Consider the following 18,766-nt stretch of genomic DNA (forward strand, 5'->3'; position numbering starts at 1 on the left):
TTTTTATTTATTCAAGAGTAAAACATTTTTCATGAACGGTTTGGATTTGGAACGCCAAGTGTGCGTGCGCGCGCGCACACACACACACACACACATTCTGAGTGGCCAGTGTTAGTGGGAAGGATGTTCTAAGGGATATTTAATCCCTTAGCTCAACAGCAACCAAAAGGCTTGTTCTGAGCTTGAATACATACAAAGTTTCCAAAAGACATTTATGTCATCCTTTCCACAGGCTGAGGAACAGAAGTTAACAGATCATGAGTCAATAAAAAGACAAGGCAAACACAAAGGTTTTAGGTGTTGGACACTTCATTCTTCTCTTTAGCCTTTCCAGATGTCTTTAGGGCAGACATCCGTTTGAACGGAAAAAGAAAAGATGGGAGCCGTGATATTTTTTTAAGTCCCTAAATGATACCTATGTTTTTAAAAGAGATTTCGGAAAAGAACCAGCAAGTCAACCATTTTTTTTCTTACTCCTGCTGAGAAACATCCCCAAACAAGCATTCTCGTGCTCTTACTTTTAGGAAATGTCTTTGTCTCTCTGCTCTTTCCCCTGAGAATGTTTCCTCTTCCACCCAACAGCTGAGTCCCATCTCAGCCACTGAGCTCTACGGTACTTGCTGCTTATTCTTTAATTAATGTGCACTTGCATCATTATTCAAATCTTTCAAATACATGCATAGATTACAATGCAAGCGGTGTCCTCTAGACTTCCACAGTACAGTGGCCCCCGAATGTACGCATCTCTGCTCTGTAGAATTCCTATCTCCTTGATGTCAGAGGGTTTATTTTTCATTCCCAACCCTCTGTCATGCCTCCTTAGTGCTCTTCCCATAACTGATGTTCGATTGAAATAAACTCACTGACTTGGAACTACTCAATTTCTCCCTCTTTCCATTTTCACATAGAGCCTGGGTTCCCAAAGCACTTTGCGCAGCTAACAGCTACTTGATTCTCACCGCAGCGTGGTCAGAACAAGAGGGAAAGACATCCATCCTGATGCACACATTAGGGAACGGAGGCTCTGAAAGTGGCAGCATCTGAACTTGAACTCTGCCTTGTTGTCTCTGGGTTCAGCACTCTTGCTACTCTCTCATATTGCCTCTCTCTTCGCTTTCAAACAGTTTTGAGTCATCAGAATTTAACTTAAAGCAGTGAAAAACACCTGCATACTAGCCAAGGCAGAGTTCGGGGATGCTGTAGCTTCTAGACCAGGGCAGGGAGTCTGAGGCAAAGGGAGAGGTGATAAGGTAGCTGCTAGATTATCCTTCATGAAAACGGGTTTAAGTGTGTGCTGCATGGGGGGTGGGGCGTGGGGGGGGCGGGGAGCAGGACACCATTGTGGTTGATGGATTGGATGATTCAAGCATCCTTTGAAGCAAGTAGGTCTTAGAGCTCCTAACTACCTCTTAGTGACACTTACTACGGAAAAAAACCAAAATCCTGCTGGGGAAAGTAGACAAAATGGTGATAACTTTAGACACTGGGTAGTTCACCTTCTCATGAATAGAAATGCTGTCTGAGCAACTTGATGGGCAGAAAATTTGAAGCTCCCTCTATGGTACTTACACAAAGGAAACTGGCTTTCAGCTAATAATGGAAACATGTTGGTTATGATTTCTCCTTTGAAGTCCAGCTTCCCCCAAACTAGACTTCAGGAAATAGCATGTAGGTGTCATGAAGTTTTATTAACCCGTATAGAGCAGTTGGCCCCTAGGATTTACTCTACATCTTTTTTAGGACAGTGTAGCTGCACCACTTCATGTGAATGACATCCTTGGTCTACACTACACCAAAGTTCTGGCACATTCTGTAGTTTTCTGAAAAAATGCAAGTCCTACTTCTTAGAACTTATCTCACCTCATCTTTGCCCTTGCTCATCACACATTAACTTCATGGATTATTTTTTCCCTCAAACATTTGATATTTGTCTTCACCTCAGGATCTGTGTACTTGATGTTTTGGTGAAGGGGAATACTTTTCCCCTAGGTGATCTTGCTGGCACTGTTTTTTCATCCAGGTTTCAGATGGAAAATCACTCCTTAGAGAGAGGTCCATTTACAGTTGTTCCTCAATTGTCACATGAGCTTATTTCATTTTTGTGGTTTTAGGTTTTAAATTTCCTCTTGTAACATGTTTCCCCTCTTAACATTTTACATCAGTATAAGACACCTGTTATGATTCATGAACCAACATTGATACATTAACTAAATTTATTCAGATTTCCTTGGTTTTTACCTAATGTTCTTCTCTGTTCCATGATCCCATCCAGGATAACATATTACATTTAGTCATCATGTTTTATTCATGTCTCTGCTGTGACAATTTCTCAAACTTTCCTTGTATGCCTCTCTGACTGCTGATTACCAATGCTGAGAAAGTGCCTACCATACACCTGGTATTCAAAATATCTGCTGAGTGTGTGTAAATGAATTAATAGCTTGAGTGAGGAATTCACAATTAGTGTTATATTACTTTGCATTTGTTTAGGACTTTATAATCTATCTTATTCCTTATCCTGGTAATCCTGGGAGGTAGGTCATGGGGACATGTATTACAACCTGGGAGACCGAAGGTTCAGAGAAGTTAGTGAGTTGCCTTTGATACAGGAATGCTGAGATTACACCCTTGCTTCTCTGATTATCCTATTCTCAGTGCAAAGGATGGACCGAGAAAGAAAATACCATCATGGCCAATTCTATCTTAGGTGGTGGGTAAATCAAATGCCGAAGGCCTCTATATAATCTTCACTGGAATACAATACAACAAAAGTCGAATAAACAAACACAATATACAATAGAGCAGACAGACAAAATTAGATTTATGTTTGACTCTAGAATTAGGTCAAATTGACTTTACAGATGTACATTTTTTCAACACATAAACTTTTATCTGCTGAGTGAATATTTAATGACTCTTAATTGCATGTACATTGTTAAGGTTTAATTAGAAGATGTACCTTATTAGCCTAAGGCAAAATTTTAAGAAGAAGAACCACAGTAGAATTGCTATGGCTTTGGTAAAACATGTTAATACTTGTTAATCCTGGCAAAGGTAAATTAGTGGGATGTCAATTACACAGTTAATTTCTGGTGTTATAGAACAATCAAATGTTTAAAAGATAGAAATCTAAATTCTAAGATTTTTATAGGAATTACTTCTTTATTATAAATAATAGTATACACTTTTATAGCTGGAAGGGACTTCTGTAATTTAACCTGTCATTTTATAAGTGAGGATGCAAAAGGTGAAAGAAGTTGAGTAATTTCCCTAAGTCAACATCAACCAGTTTGGTGGTAAAAGGTAAGTCTTGATCTCAGGCTTTCATTCCAGTGTTCTTTCACTTCCTCAAATTGTGTGCCTAATACCTAAATCAAAGGAATATCAATTGAGTTGATATTCTGTTTTTTTAAAATACTTATTTATTTGATAGAGAGAGGATGAGAGAGGGAGTATGAGGTGGGGGAGGAGCAGTGGCAGAGGGAGACAAGCAGACTTCCAGCAGAGTGGGGAGCACAACTCAGGACTCAATCCCAGGACCTGGAGATCATGACCTGAGCCAAAATCAAGGACAGAACACTTAACCAACTGAGGCACCCAGGAACCCCATTGAGTTGATATTCTAATAATAAAACTTACCTCTTTAATATAAGTATAACAATTCATTGCCTTCTAAAAAGTGATGGATCAATTTTTAATGATGAGCAAATACTATTACTTCTACCTATCAAACCTGTATTGGATGGAAAAGGGCATGATCCCCAAATTTTTATGGAAAACTATAAAGGAGAAGTAATATGCTTGGGTCAATTAACCCTTCTGTTGAATATTCATTATATTCCTCCTTAGGAGAAAAATTAGCAACCTTTGTGGATGCTTCTGAAATAGGAACAGTATCCTAGAATAATGAAGTGTTTTAGATACCAAATCAATACTTGCCATATTTGAGTGACACAATGATTTAAAATACCATTATAAGTAACTAAGAAACATGAAGGACTCTCTTCATGATAAAGAATGGGTGGGACTCCCTACTACCATTACCATCCTCCTATATTGCAGGAATGTATAATGCAATAGCCGAGCCTACCTAAGCTGGCGAATGTTATTTTTCAGCTCCACATGAGATGCGTAATGCCTCCTGACCTGATTAAAAAAGCTTATTTGAAGGCAAATGCTATAGCTCAAAATGTTATATGGCATTTGGTGACGTTGAGTAGGCTTATGTCATAAGAATGGGAAAACCCTACTGATTCAGGGAAAGAGACAGAGGAAGGTTTTTTTGTTGTTAACAAATTGAGTTACTTCAGATTTCTGACCAAGCAGGTTATTGAAAACCAGTGTGTTCGGGAGAGATGATAGCCTGGACATAAAATAAAGAAGCCCATTAAGAACTGTGATAAGGCTTTTGGGGCAATTCCCAGCTTTACTTTATCCTATCAGCCAAGGTAAATGTGAATGATTATCAAGAGAGCCCAGGTCATGATGAGGGGAAGGCAAATCCCCAATTACATAAGGAAGTAACAGCTATCTATAAAGTTAGACTGCGACATGCCTTCCTATTTAATGAACTGATTTATTTGTAAGCAATGTATGTTTTTTTTTCCACAAACACAGCCACAGACTTGTTCATTTTTGTTAAGAAACTAATAGATGCAAGAAATATTAAGGTATTTGCTCAAGGACAACATTTGAGCTGTCTACAACCAGAGTATTGCAGAACCCCTGTGGTTAGATAGATTAGTCAGGGAGTCAGCATTTATTGAGTTTTCTCTATGCCCCTGGTTTGGGAAGTAGAAAGAAAGTCAGAGACATAGTTAACTGTAGACAAGAAATTTACAATGAAATCTTAGACTATAAATTAGGGAGCTACCTCTTGTGTGACTTTGGGCAGACCATTCAACTTTTCAAACTTTGCTTGTTGCAGGAACAAAATCTTTGCTCTTGGAAGAATCATAGCACAATGTTTAAGACCACAGGCTTTAGATTTAGATCCAGACCAAACTACAGTTGGTTCTTAGTCAAATTTACTAGTTATGTGATTTGGGCAAGTGATTTAACTTTTCTATGGTGCCTGATATGTAGAAGGGCTCCATAAATGGTAGCCATTGTTAATAAGAATGACAGATAAAGTTTTATTAAACATTAATCAGAGAGTAGTGTATAAGTACCAAGAAATTTGCAAGCTCGTTACTGTAAGTAGGAGAAACAAGGAAATTCATCATTATTTATGACAACTGTAAATATGTACCTCCACCAACAGAACTGTGGCATACTGTGGAGATAACAGTATGATATATCACAATAGTACAAGGATATTCATGGCTGATTATTTGAAATAGCAAAGATTTGGAAAAAACTTAAATGTCTCTAATAAAAAATTGTAATAGTTTATTGAATGTTAACTATATTCCAAGTACTATTGACTATTGTAGGTTTTAAAATGAATAATCTCTTTCCCACAAACCTTTATGAAGTACGTACCATTATGACCCCTACTTAACATATAGTCGTGTCAAAGAACTTATGTATATTTATATGTAGTCTCCTGAAATGTTGTTGTTCAAACAAAAAGAAGCAAATTCAAAAATTCTCTCTGTCTCTTTCTCCCTTTCTCTCACATGTACACATATATAAAAGTGGTCAGATTGGATTTTTAAAAATATTTTATTTATTTATTCATGAGAAACACAGAGAGAGACAGAGAGACAGAGACAGAGAGAGACAGAGACAGAGACACAGGCAGAGGGAGAAGCAGGCTCCATGGAATCTGACGTGGGACTCCATCCCCGGTCTCCAGGATCATACCCTGGGCTGAAGGCAGTGCTAAACCGCTGAGCCACCCAGGCTGCCCTCAGATTGGATTTAAAGAATTAACCCAGCAATAGATTTCTTATAAGAGATTCAGTTTAAATATAAGGACACAGAAAAGCTAAAAGGAGAGGAAAAGACAGCATTCAGACACAATATACAAAAATCAATTGTATTTCTAATACCAACACTAAAACATAAAAATAAAATATTAAAAATATTATCTGCAAAAGAATAAAATATATCAAGCACTTTGTAGAATATCAAATGGAAATATTTAAAAGTTCTATACTAAATGGTACAAAATGTTATTAAGATCTATAAAGAAGACCCAAATGACTGGAGGCATATGCCATGCTAATGGATTAAAAGGCTAAATAGTATAATGATGCTAATTCTTCCAAAACTGATTTATAGAGTCACTGTAACCTCAATCACTAATCCCAGTTGGGAGATGCGTGTTTGTATGTGTGTGTGTGTGTGAAGTTTGAAAAGTTCATGCTAAAATGTATACAGAATATAAAGGGTTAAGAAATAACCGATGCAATCTTGAAGAAGAGGAGGAACATAACTTGAAGATCTAAGCTACCAGACATAGTAATGACTAACAAACTGGTATTAGTTCAAGGATAGACAATAAACCAATGGAATAGACTAGAATTCAGAAACAGATCCAAACACATAGGGTCACCTGATGTTTGACAAAGCTGACATTACAGAGCAATAGGGAAAAGATGACAATTATTTTTTTCAATAAATGGTGCTGGGTCAATTGGATATCCATTTGGAAACAAATGAATGTTGAACCTTTTATCTCGCACCATCCACAAAATTCAATGCTAGTTGGATTGTAGATCTAAATGTGAAAGGTAAAAAAATAAAGCTTTTAGGAGAAAACTTCAGAGCATATGTCATGACCTTGGGACAGGAAAAGATTTCTTAAACAGGGCACAAAAAACACTAATCATAAAAGGAAAAAAAAAGGATACATTGGATTACATTAAAATTAAGAACTTCTAGTCATCAAAAGACACTGGTAAGGGAGGGAAAAGTCAAGCTAGAGTGGGAGAAATTATTGACACTAACATATTCCAGGCAAAACTTTATACCCAGAATATAAAGGACTCCTATGAAACAACAATTAAAAGCAAAGCACCCAACATAAAAATGGGTATGACTGAATGGCACTAAACAAAAGATAACCCAATGGCCACAGGAAATGCACAAATTCAAACATAAACTGCAATGAGACACATTTTCATGCTCACCAGAAAGGCTAAACTAGAAATATAGGCCCCATCAATAGAAGTAAGGAGTGCAGTGATGAAGCTAACTTGCACTCTGACAGCGTAAATCAGGACAATCACCTTGAAAAACTATTTGGCAGTATCAACTAAAGCTGAATATGTATATTCCTGTAAAAACATGACGAACACTTTGTTCTGCTCTCATATGAATAAGCACGTGTACCCATCACTTACACAGAGATGACAAAATAGTCTGCACCCTGAGATACTGCAAGATCAACAGCCCACCTGTGCAGTTCTGGAACTCAAAATAAATGAAACCTTGAATTTTCCCTATATGCCTTGCCTGCCTTGCAAAAACAACTTTATCACTGACTTTTGTGGTGCTAATATCTGAAAATGGGCCATGACCTTTGTGGATATGATAATCATGTGAGAAAGTTGTTCTTTTCCATCACAAAGAGATGAATCAACTAATGTGAACCTGGAAATCTTGAGGGATTTTTCGTGGTTAAACAATCTCTTGGTTTTTCTGTTTTAGTGAGTCTGAAGCCTGTTTTTGTTGAGTCTTTTACGCCACTTTACAAATAATCATCTTTTCTTCTTCAGATCTACAAGTCTTCTTTTGACAATCTTAAAACAGACTAATTCTGCTCCTAGTCACAGACACAACACAGTGAATATGTATGTTAACGTGCATGACTGTTCACAGGAGAACATAAATAAATGAATTGTGGTATAAAATGGACTGGATAGGATGGATAAATGAATACAGTTTATATATTTGATGGAATATTATACAACATGAGAATAAACAAGCCATTATCACGTGCAACAAGAAACGTCTATCTCAACAAACATAGTTTTGAACAAAAGAGTCCAGACACATAAAATACTTACTTTATGAGTCCATTTGTATAAAATTTTAAAACAAGGCAATTTATTCATGGTGATAGATGTCAGGATAGTGAGATATGATTACCTTTAGGAGTGGATAATGATTAACTTCAGGAGTGATTCACGTGCTGCTAATATTCTTTCTTGACCTACATGCTGGTTACATGGATGTAGTCACTTAATGAAAATTCATCAAAGCTTACAGTTAAGATCTGTGCACTTTTTAGTGACTATGTCATGCTTAAAGACCATTTTAAAATGGAAAAGGACCTAGATTGATGATAGAAAGACAAAAGCGTATGCCATGACATGATGGTATGAGGAGCAGCTCAGTGATCACAGGCTGACTGTGAGTGAGGCTGGTCTGACTTGTGTGGAGAAGAGAGGTTGTGTGTATGAAAGAAATAATCTGAACACATCTTAAAATAAATCCTTCCTCAAACCTGGGAAGACTTTGGTCAGGGATGATGGGGATGGGGTGAGGGCTGGGCTGGTAGTGGTCTGAAATAGTCATGACAAATAGAAAATTAGATTTCATCAATGAGAATGAAAAGTGACTTGGGCTATAGTGTGAGGAAGGCAAAAGAGAGTCAACGTGCTCAGTCAGGGTTCCAGCCTTGTCAGGGGTTGATGATCAATACATTTTAATCTGCGTGCTTATTTCCTTTAATCTGGCTCATGATTAAATAGGTCAGCTTAATGCATCTATACATTTCATGCATGTAATATCCTTACAGGATGGCTGTGAATGTAGCTGCAGCAGGCTACACAACTGCAGCCTTATTTGCTAGAGCTTCCTGACCATAATCCGAAAATGCATGGATCAAGTACCAGCCAGTATTTAATGATCAGTTCCTAGATATTCAGGCAATGGGAAAATAGGATAAAAAATAAGATATTAGGTCTTCAGAAAAGCTAACAACATACATGGAGATATAAGGCTACCACATATAAAACTACTGAGTGGGTATAGGAACAGCATTTCAGTGCCTACCTTGTGTAAAGGGCTCACACCCAAATACTCAGCAACGGTTCTCAGCTGTGTGAAGGGACCACAGGGTGTAGGACCAGGAAACATCTGGGAGAATTTTCTTGACAGCAGGAATGGAACTGCATATGTCTTTTTGTTGTTTTAAAAGATTTTATTTTTAATCTCTACACCCAACATGGGGCTTGAATTAAAAACCCTCAGATCAAGAGTTGCATGCTCTACCGACTACGCCAGCCAGGTGCCCCCTGGAACTGCACATATCTTTATGTTACAGTCATATTTAGATCATTCATGATATCAAATGTGTTTTTACACAGGTGTGGGGACTAATTATTATTTTCTAGCATATCCAAGTAGGATACCAACATGATGACCTTAAGGAACAAAGCCTATGACATGGAACATGGAAGATTCTAGATTGGAACTTATCTCGATGCAGTCATTCTGACATTTTTCCTATGAAATGGAACATGAATCACACTTTGGAGCCCTAAGGGACACCCCTACTTATCATAACACAGAAAGCCAATGTGCCCACTCTTCCACTTTAAAAGGAACAACTGAGCTGCACAAGTCACAAAAATCAAGATGGTGTCAGAAATAGTGAATTTCACATTCAGAACCAGCAAAACAACTATCAGATGGGGAGTCCGGCATTGAGGTGACTGGGTTTTGGTGCTCTGACAGGAATCAAAGATATTATGAATAAGGATTCACAAGCAGATATAAGGACCCCTATAGATTTCCAGAAATACTTGGGTAGAGTCACCACAAGAAAAGACCGATCTATCTTTCAATGGAAGGGATCAGAGCATCAAAATTGGAAGCATTCATGTAAATGTCACTTCATCTATTCCCTCAAAGGTATTTATTGAGAATGTATTCCCATGCCAGGCATGATTTAGTCCCTGGGCATATGGCAGTAGATAAAATAAAGAAGGGGCCTTCTTTCAAAGAGATTATATTCTAGTGGAGAGAGAAAGAATATAAACTTGAGAACAAACAAGTAAGTTAAGGAAAAGGGCTACAAATTAAAAATAAAATGGCAAAGGCATGAGGAGTGCTTGGAACAGGTGCGTCCTTCAGCCAGGACTGCTAGCTGGCCCACTGTGTGGACCTAAATGATGAGAAGGAGGGAGCAGCGAGAAGATGGGGAGAGAAGCCACAGCATACGTTGAGAAGCCTTAGACATGCTGGTTTCAGTAGTACTGGGAACTGACTTCACATCTAGGTCACTGTTAAATGTATAAACAACAACTGTCACCAAAGCTTCCTGGGGAAGTCCTATAGCCTCTGATATATGCTAATGAATGCACTGGAGTCGAAGGAGAAAGACAATTAGAGAAATTGTGCTAAGTCAGCAGTGCCCTTGCATTGATAACATGTCTGAGGACAACCTATCCTGAGGCACTCCCAAGCTCTATCCTGACAGGCACATGCAGAGCTAAAATAATCCTTGAATCCTGTGTGACTCTGAAGCCCTAACAGTGCACTGAAACACCTCTACCATGCAGCCACATTGAATGTCAGTACAGTATCCCCATGTTTCAGCAGAAAGAGCTCAGACCCAGAGTTTGAAGACATGAATTTAGGTCTGGACTCTACCTGTCAAAACTGAGTAAATTTAGACAAGCTACATTCTTCATCTATAACCATAAGGATGACACCAAGATCACAGAGTTTTGCAATGATGAGATGAGATCAACACCTATAAACATGTTTTGTTCATTCCAAAACATAATGCAAGTATTTGTCATCAGAATCTGTGTATCCTGAACCAAATCCAGCCCCAGTATAGAATAATCAACCTCTGAAATGCTTACTATAATTGATATATCCTTTATTTTTTGTCTTTCACTTGTATTTTTAATTTAAATTCAATTAATTAACATATGGTATATTATTAGTTTCAGAGGTAGAGATCAGTGATTTAGCAGTTGCATGTAATTCCCATGCTGATTCCATCACATGCCCTCCTTAATGACCATCATCCAGTTACCCCAACCCCCTTCCAGCGACCCTCATATGCAACAAACTAAGATATATCCTTTATATCCTTTCTTTCCGAGTGAATTGCCGATTGAGAAAAGCTGATTGGCATCTTTAGATGAAGCACCTGACTCTGGCTTCTCTCTATAAGGACAAATCAATTCTCAATTTCTTGGTTCGGGTACTGTGTTTATCCAGTGCATTGTACACAAGTTCTGGGCATGATTCCATTCAGCCCTAAGCAATTCGCATTAAAAATATTCGAGCCACACCTCTGCTCATTCACTTCTGTTTCCGATGGTGCCTGTGGCTATTCCTGACTCATCATTCGGTGTCCAAGTGAAAGGGAGGAGGACTGCAGCTGGAATGTTCCTTATGACAGTGGCCAAAGCAATTCCATGTATTAAATAATAAATAGTCCTGCCGTAGGTCATACTTTTCTGGTTGCCTATCTTCCTCTTTTCTTATATTTTTTCTTTCTTTCTTTCTTCTCTTTCTCCTCCTTCTTCTTCTCCTTCTTCTTTTAGAGGGTGAGTTATTACTTTCCAAAAAAATGAATCATGGGGCTACCTATCTCTGAAAGTAAGGTATACCTGGACAGTACAGCTTTATACTGAATCTTGTTATTTTTAGTACAAAATGAATGGAATGCAAAGAACAGAGCCTCCACAGATGGTTTAAACCACGTATAAGTGAATAGTTATTATGAAGCCACATATGGCCTACCCAGCTTCATAGACTCATTGTTTAATGTCAAAGCAAAAGGATTCAAGATGTAAAAGGCTCCCAGGGGCTCCACAGTGTTTATAAGAAAGCTAGACTTGGGCCTTTCAGTCAGGTGGTCCCAGGGCTATTCTCTCATACACGGAGCTCACTCTTGAGAAGTTAGGCCATCTGGGGCCACCATTCACCTGCTGTATTAGCTTCCTATTGCTATTTTAACAAATTGCCACATACATAGAGGCTTCAAAGAACACAAATTTATTCTCTAACGGTTCTGAAGTTTAGAAGTTAAAAATGAGTCTTATATGGCTAAAATCAAGACGTTGGCAAGGCTGATTTCTTATAGAGAATCCAGGGAGAATCAACTCCATGGCTCCTCCAAACTACTAAAGCCTGCCAGCATTTCTTGGGTTGTGGCACACATCACTTCAATCTCTGCTTCTGTGGTCACATTGCCTTCCCCTCTTACTGACTTCAAACTCCTGCCTCTCTCTTATACAGACTCTTGTGATTATATCAGACCCACCCAGATAATTTGGGATCATCTCCCCATCTCAAGATCCTTAATCACAACTGTGAAGTCCCTTTTGCCATGTAAAGTAACATTCACAGATTCTTTTTTTTTAAGATTTATGTTTTTTTTAAAGGTTTTATTTATTCATGAGAGACAGACAGAGAGAGAGATTGAGAGAGGGAGAGAGAGCAGAGACATAGGCAGAGGGAGAAGCAGGCTCCATGCAGGAAGCCCGACGGGGAACTCGATCCCGGGACTCCAGGATCACGCCCTGAGCGGAAGGCAAGGGCTAAACCGCTGAGCCACCCAGGGATCCCCACATTCACAGATACTTGAGATTAGGATGTGGACATCTTTGAGAATCATTATATCCATTATTGGGTGCCCAGTTCAAGTTGTCCTGCTTACCTGAGGATGAGAAGGAATCTTCTAAACAGAGAAAAAGAGAGTTCAGACTGGCTTAAACTGATAGGAGTTAATCATATTTTCTTCTTTCCTCTATTCCAACAGCTTAACTAGTTCTTGACATACAATATTCCTCTAAGTGAGAAAGACTGCTAATTGTCCCCCCAATATGCATGTCACACTTTGTCCTTTGTCAGTAGAAAACCCTGGTATAGTTGAACACAAGGCTGCTTACGATTAGGTATTTTCAAGTTCTGGATAATGGAAGCAGAAGAGAAGTGTACAACTTTCAGACTATGGTTCTAGAGTAAAACAGTGGGCTCTTCTTCCCTCTCTCCTTCCTGGTGGCTCGCATTACAATGTGGTAATGGGAAGTGAAACTGTTGGAAAAGACCATGAGACAGAAGTCATGAGCCGAGCACCAACAGGGTAGATGGAGCCTTGGGTCCTTGAAAGAGTGGAACTATCTGATCAGCCCGGTAGTACGTGCTCAGATTATTTACAGACAATTGAGTTACAGAACAATAAACTTCTTTCTTATTTGGGTATAGGAGCCAAACTCATATCCTAACATAGTTTTCTTTTTTTTTTTTTTCTGAAGAGGGCACTAAGGGCTTCTTTCTTTTTTTTTAATTTTTTTTTTTAAATTTATGATAGTCACACAGAGAGAGAGAGAGAGAGGCAGAGACATAGGCAGAGGGAGAAGCAGGCTCCATACACCGGGAGCCCGATGTGGGATTCGATCCCGGGTCTCCAGGATCGAGCCCCGGGCCAAAGGCAGGCGCTAAACCGCTGCGCCACCCAGGGATCCCTAACATAGTTTTCAACATATGAGAACGAACTCATTCTTTTCACAGCTTTGCCACTAAATGGATATATGATCTTACATAGATCAGTTTGCCTCTCTGATCCTTAGTTCCTTTAGTTGAAAAATGGAATTGATAATAATATGTACCTCGTGTGTTGCAAACATTAAATAGGAGTGGACAAGTGGCCATCATTTGTGAACTCTAAGGCACTTTACAAATATAAGGGTTGAAAGTTTAAATGTAATTTCTGATTCCTCCTCAAACATGCTTGGCTTTTTAACATTTTATTGTCTAAAAGGCTCTGCCAATTTTCTCATTGACTTTCATTTACTTAATAAGGTCAGCAATATAATTTGTAGAATATATATAAACTTTTTTCTTCTAGGAGTTAATAAAACTATGTTTATTTTGAATGGAAAAACATAAGACCCATTAATTTTTATCTTCCTGCACTAGCCTTTGTAAAAATGTTTGGTCACCACAGTGTAGAAGAGGAAAACTTACCTTTCCTTCTACCCTTATTAGTTCTTGTCTTGGGGTACTTTAACAAAAGACAGATTAAGAGGAGAAAAATGTGCAAGTGTATTAGATGTTAAGTTTTACATTATACAGAAACCCTCAGAAGTAAATGAAGACCCAAAGGCCCAGTTAAAGTTGAATGTTTAAATGATTTGGGCAAATCGTAATAAACTATGAAAACATGATAAAACAAAGGGGTTGGCCTAGAGCACTTAGTATGCAAGTGAGTAGAAAGATAAGGGTTAGTTTCAGAGGCTTGTTAATACAGACTTTCCTCTGCATCTTTGGTGATGAGAATGTTGCTTTCCTCCTGGAAGAGGGTGGACTTTTCATATGGGGGTTTTATCTCCTCATCAGAGCACCCATTTTGCATCCGTGGTTTTCTTAAGTGCCTTTAGCTCAAAATAATCTTTATGCCAAAGTGGCATTTTGGGGGGTGGTATATTTTGCCACCCTTCACCAAGCTTAAACAATGTCTATTTCTCCAACAGTGACTACATGTAAAAGAACATGGTCACCCAACTGTGGATTCAGAAGGAATAACCTGAAAAGGAAATGTGAAAGTCCTGTGCTAGCTACAAATTAAGATACAGGAATTCAATGTATGAAAGAGGTAAAAGACCAACACTTTCCACACAAAGAAGGTCTAGAACACCTTGTCCAGGAAGCAGAAAGAGATCTCTGTAGTACATCCTGTCTCCCAGCTTCAGAGTCCTGAGCTGTAGATTAAGTCACAGCTTAAATTCTACATTTAGAATGTGCTCAGAGCAGAGGTTGGAAGAACACAAATGAAGAAGGGTGTACGTTGGTTGACAGACATGTTCTTCTAGTATCCCAGTGGCCATTTGAGTTTGGATCAGGGACTAGTACTGGCCAAGCAAGGACTCTATGAACTCCTCAGGTTGGCTCTTGATTACTTTTTATTCTTCATTTTCATTCCTTCCCTTTCTATCCTCTGTGGGATCAATTTGGTAAAATAAAATGAGCCTTTGGGAACCAGAGAAACAGGGTAATATTGAACTCTTACTTTTTGGCAATCAGCAGTATTTAAATGTTTTATCAATGTTTAATATGATGGGAGAATGAAATTAATATATGGTTCCTTTTGTTATCCTTTTGTCCACACATGTAAGACTCCTGCTTGCATTTTTTTTTCTTTTCTTAACAAAAGTTCTTTACTGACAAATTTTACCATGTTTCTATACAAATTTAAAGACAATCCTTAGTAAATAATAGAGTTTCAAATTTGCAACTCAGGGGTCACAGAGAACTTTTCTTCTGTTCCTTTTGTGTTTGGCATATATTGGGCACCTTTCAGGAGCTGTTACACATGCAAAGGGTTGTTCTTCTGGATGAATAACAAACTGGTGCAAGAAAAACCACCCAGTACACTGTAATTACAAACTGGAAACTCATAATTGGTGCATGAACCACTTCCTTTATGAGTTGCTCGGCTTTATTCACAACTTTTCTTGTTGGAAGGGCCATGTCTTCTGGCTCTGCCTTTAATAATGGTGATAATCATAATAACTGTAATAATGGAGCATTACTTTCTAATTACAAAGAAAATTTCTTCTGAAGGGCTCAGAGCACTTCACAGACATTATCTCATTCATTCTCATAACCTCTTTGTGCTGCTTGTCGGTCACTAGCATGGTCATAGTAACAGCTTGGTCATGTTCCACTTCTCCATACTCTCATAAAGCCAGGATGGCAAGGGGAACCTTGACACTTCCCAAACTCTGGTGGAAACTTTTGCCTATTTCTGAATAGGGTTAATTATGCAACTTTAGACATCAGTAATGCGACACAAAGCATTACATGCAAGCTACACCTTGTTGGAAGAGAAACTTTTCATGATTTCAGCCCATCCTTCTAAGGACACAAGGCTCTGCATTCTGTCAGTGGAGAGCTGCAAAATACACAGATTCACCCCTGTTGCTAATATCATCCTATTGTGCTCTATCACATAGTGGAGCCTAATGTGACTGATCAGTTCTCCAAAACAGGGCTCAGCAAACTGTGGTCCACAGGCCAAATCTGGATAAGAATGGTTTTTCTGTTTGTAAATAATTGTGCATGTAAAATAGTTATATAAGTCCCTAAATAATATCCTGGATTTCACCCCTTGGATTCTGAAATCTAAAATACTTACCACGTGGTTCTATAAAAGTTTGCCAACCTCTACTCCTAAGAATAGGACACAGACATGAAAGCCTGGACAGTGGGAGGCGAGCAGCATGAATAATCCCTGAACACTTCCAGGGCATAATCAAGAAAGATCCTAACACTAAGATTCGCAATGCACCTGACAGAAAAAAAACGTCAAGACCTGGCCATGATTCGCTAGTGCTCTATTTACCGCTTTAATTTCTCAGTTAGATTATTTCTTGGGTGTAAATTATACTTTTCCCCCCAAAAAAGTATATTTATAATATGGCTACACCAAGTGATACTTTTTTGTTTCCTCTTAAGGTTCATATCTCCAAGCCATTGTACTGCCATACAATTGCCAAGATAGTCACACTTATGTGTGTTTTTAACAGTATGTATTGCTTGTGTCTGAGCTGTTCTATTTGCACCAAAAAAAAAAAAAAAAAAGGATTAAAAGCATCATTATGACACACCTTAGAGATGTTTACTAGTCTTTACAGTCAGTGAGTAAGCAATGGGTGTGGTAGTTTTGACTTATTCACGTTCTCATGGTGTTTTGCTTTTCTGATCTCTCACATTTGGATGAAGCCTCAGTCTGTTTCAAGGCATTTAATATTCAGAACTTCGTAGAGACAGAGTCTGATAAAAACCTTCAGGAAAAGGACAACTGGTAATTGGGCCTAGTCTTCCTGAGCCACAAATGACAGTGGGACTATTTTGTTTCTGAGACTGGCACTGACTTTTTCCGGTCCTCATGTACCTCTTAGCTTGTCATTTTGCTTACTTTTTCCCCTCCTGTTCATTCCTCTCCCTTATTCCCCCCATTGGACCAAAAATATGTTGGAAACAAGGTAATAAATTAGACACTTTTATATTTTAAGATCAGCTTTCATTTAGTGAGGACTTTATAAGTATTTAGTACACTAGGAGAATAGTTTTCATTGCTGACTTTTGGGTCATGTCTACTGTTGGGTGCAACTGACGCAGTAAATAGAGTTAATTTTGACAAAGAAGGAATAAGGGCAAGGTTGAACACATGTTCCTCAGGCATAGTGTTCTTAATATGTGAGTATGTCACAACAACAAATCCAGTCCTACCTGTGTGCCTGGATATTGAGTATCACAGACAGACTTTAATTTGTCTTGTCCCCTTTCATGTTGCAGAGCAGAAAGGATGAGATGATATGCAATTGCTGGGGGAGCAGTCAATAGATCAGACCCGCAGTGTGTGTCTTGAGAATCATGTTGACTGCAAAAGGGATTAGTCACCAGTCACGGCACCCTGTAAACCAAGAAAACATTTTTAATGGCAACAGTTAACAGAAGACAGGAGGCAAATTGTAAAAATAATTATTGAAAGGCAATGTTAAAATTCTATTTGGAACTTTAAAAAGTAACCTTTGCTATGATCCCAGAGGCACAGGTAACAAAATAGAGATACACTGAACTTCATCAAAATTAAAAACATTTATGTCTCAACAGATATTATCAAGAAACGAAAAGGAGAAACCGACAGAATGGAAGAAAATACTTGTAAATCATACATCTGACAAGAGATTAATATCCACAGTATTTAAGTACTCCTATAACTCAACAACAACAAATAAACAACCCGATTTAAAAATAGGTAAAGAATTTGAACAGATGTTTTTCCAGAGAATATATGCAAATGACCAATAAGTATATAAAAAGATACTCAACATCATTTATCATTAGAGAAAAGCAAATCAAAACCACAATGAGATACCACTTCACATCTACTAAGGTGGCTATCATCATCATCATCATCATCATCGTCATCATCATCATCTTCAACTAGAAATAACAAATGCTGGGGGAAGATATGGTGAAAATAGAGCCCTTGTGCACTGCTGGTGGGATTGTAAAATGATGCTGCCATTATGAAAAAACAGTTTGGTGTTTCCTCAAAAAGGTAAATACAGTATCTCCCAGTAATTCCACTTCTAGGTCTATGTCCAAAAGGATCGAAAGCAGTAACTCAAACAGATTTCTGTACACTAGCATTCATAGCAGCATTATTCACCACAGCCAAAAGGTGCAGGCAACCCAAGTGTTCACAGATGAATGGATAAACAAAATGTGGTATATATACAATGGAATATACCCAGCCACAGAAATGAATGAAATTTCAACATGGGATACAATATAAATGGAACTTCAAAACATTGTGATTAATGAAATCAGCCAAACACATAAGGACAAATATTGTATGATTCCACTTATGTGTGGTACCTAGAATAAGCAAATTCATAGAGAGAGAAAGGAGACTAAAGGTTAGCAGGATCTACAGGCAAGGGAAAAGGAAAAGTTATTGGTTGATGGATATGGAGTTTATGTTGTGGATGATGAAAAAGTGTTGGGGATGATGAGAAAGTATTGGGTATGAATAGTAGTGACAGTCACATAACATTGTGAATACATTTAATTGCCACTGAATTGTACACTTACAAAAAATGATTAAAATGATGAATGCATGTTATATTTTATGTATGTTTTACCTCAACAAAAGTAATTTAAAAAAATCTTTGATATTCACTTCTTTCTTCTCCTCCTCCTCCTCCTCCTCCTCCTCCTTCTTCTTCTTCTTCTTCTTCTTTTTCCAAAAAGCTAACATTTTTATTCTTAGTTTGGGCTTTTGTTCTCATCATTAGGCAAGTAGTTTTCAAACTTGAAACTGACAGCAAAG

At 38.1% G+C, this 18,766-nt stretch overlaps 1 long non-coding RNA gene across 1 annotated transcript; it reads left to right on the forward strand.

Annotated features, from left to right (window-relative positions):
• Positions 1 to 9,412: 9,412 nt before the first annotated feature.
• On the forward strand, positions 9,413 to 18,555 carry LOC144288311 (uncharacterized). The gene is made up of 3 exons (XR_013356269.1): positions 9,413 to 9,810; positions 14,397 to 14,518; positions 17,542 to 18,555. It is a non-coding gene; the product is annotated as an uncharacterized LOC144288311 (long non-coding RNA).
• The last annotated feature ends 211 nt before the right edge of the window (positions 18,556 to 18,766 follow it).

This window comes from Canis aureus, chromosome 18, assembly GCF_053574225.1.
Source record: "Canis aureus isolate CA01 chromosome 18, VMU_Caureus_v.1.0, whole genome shotgun sequence".
NCBI classification, from domain to species: domain Eukaryota; kingdom Metazoa; phylum Chordata; class Mammalia; order Carnivora; family Canidae; genus Canis; species Canis aureus.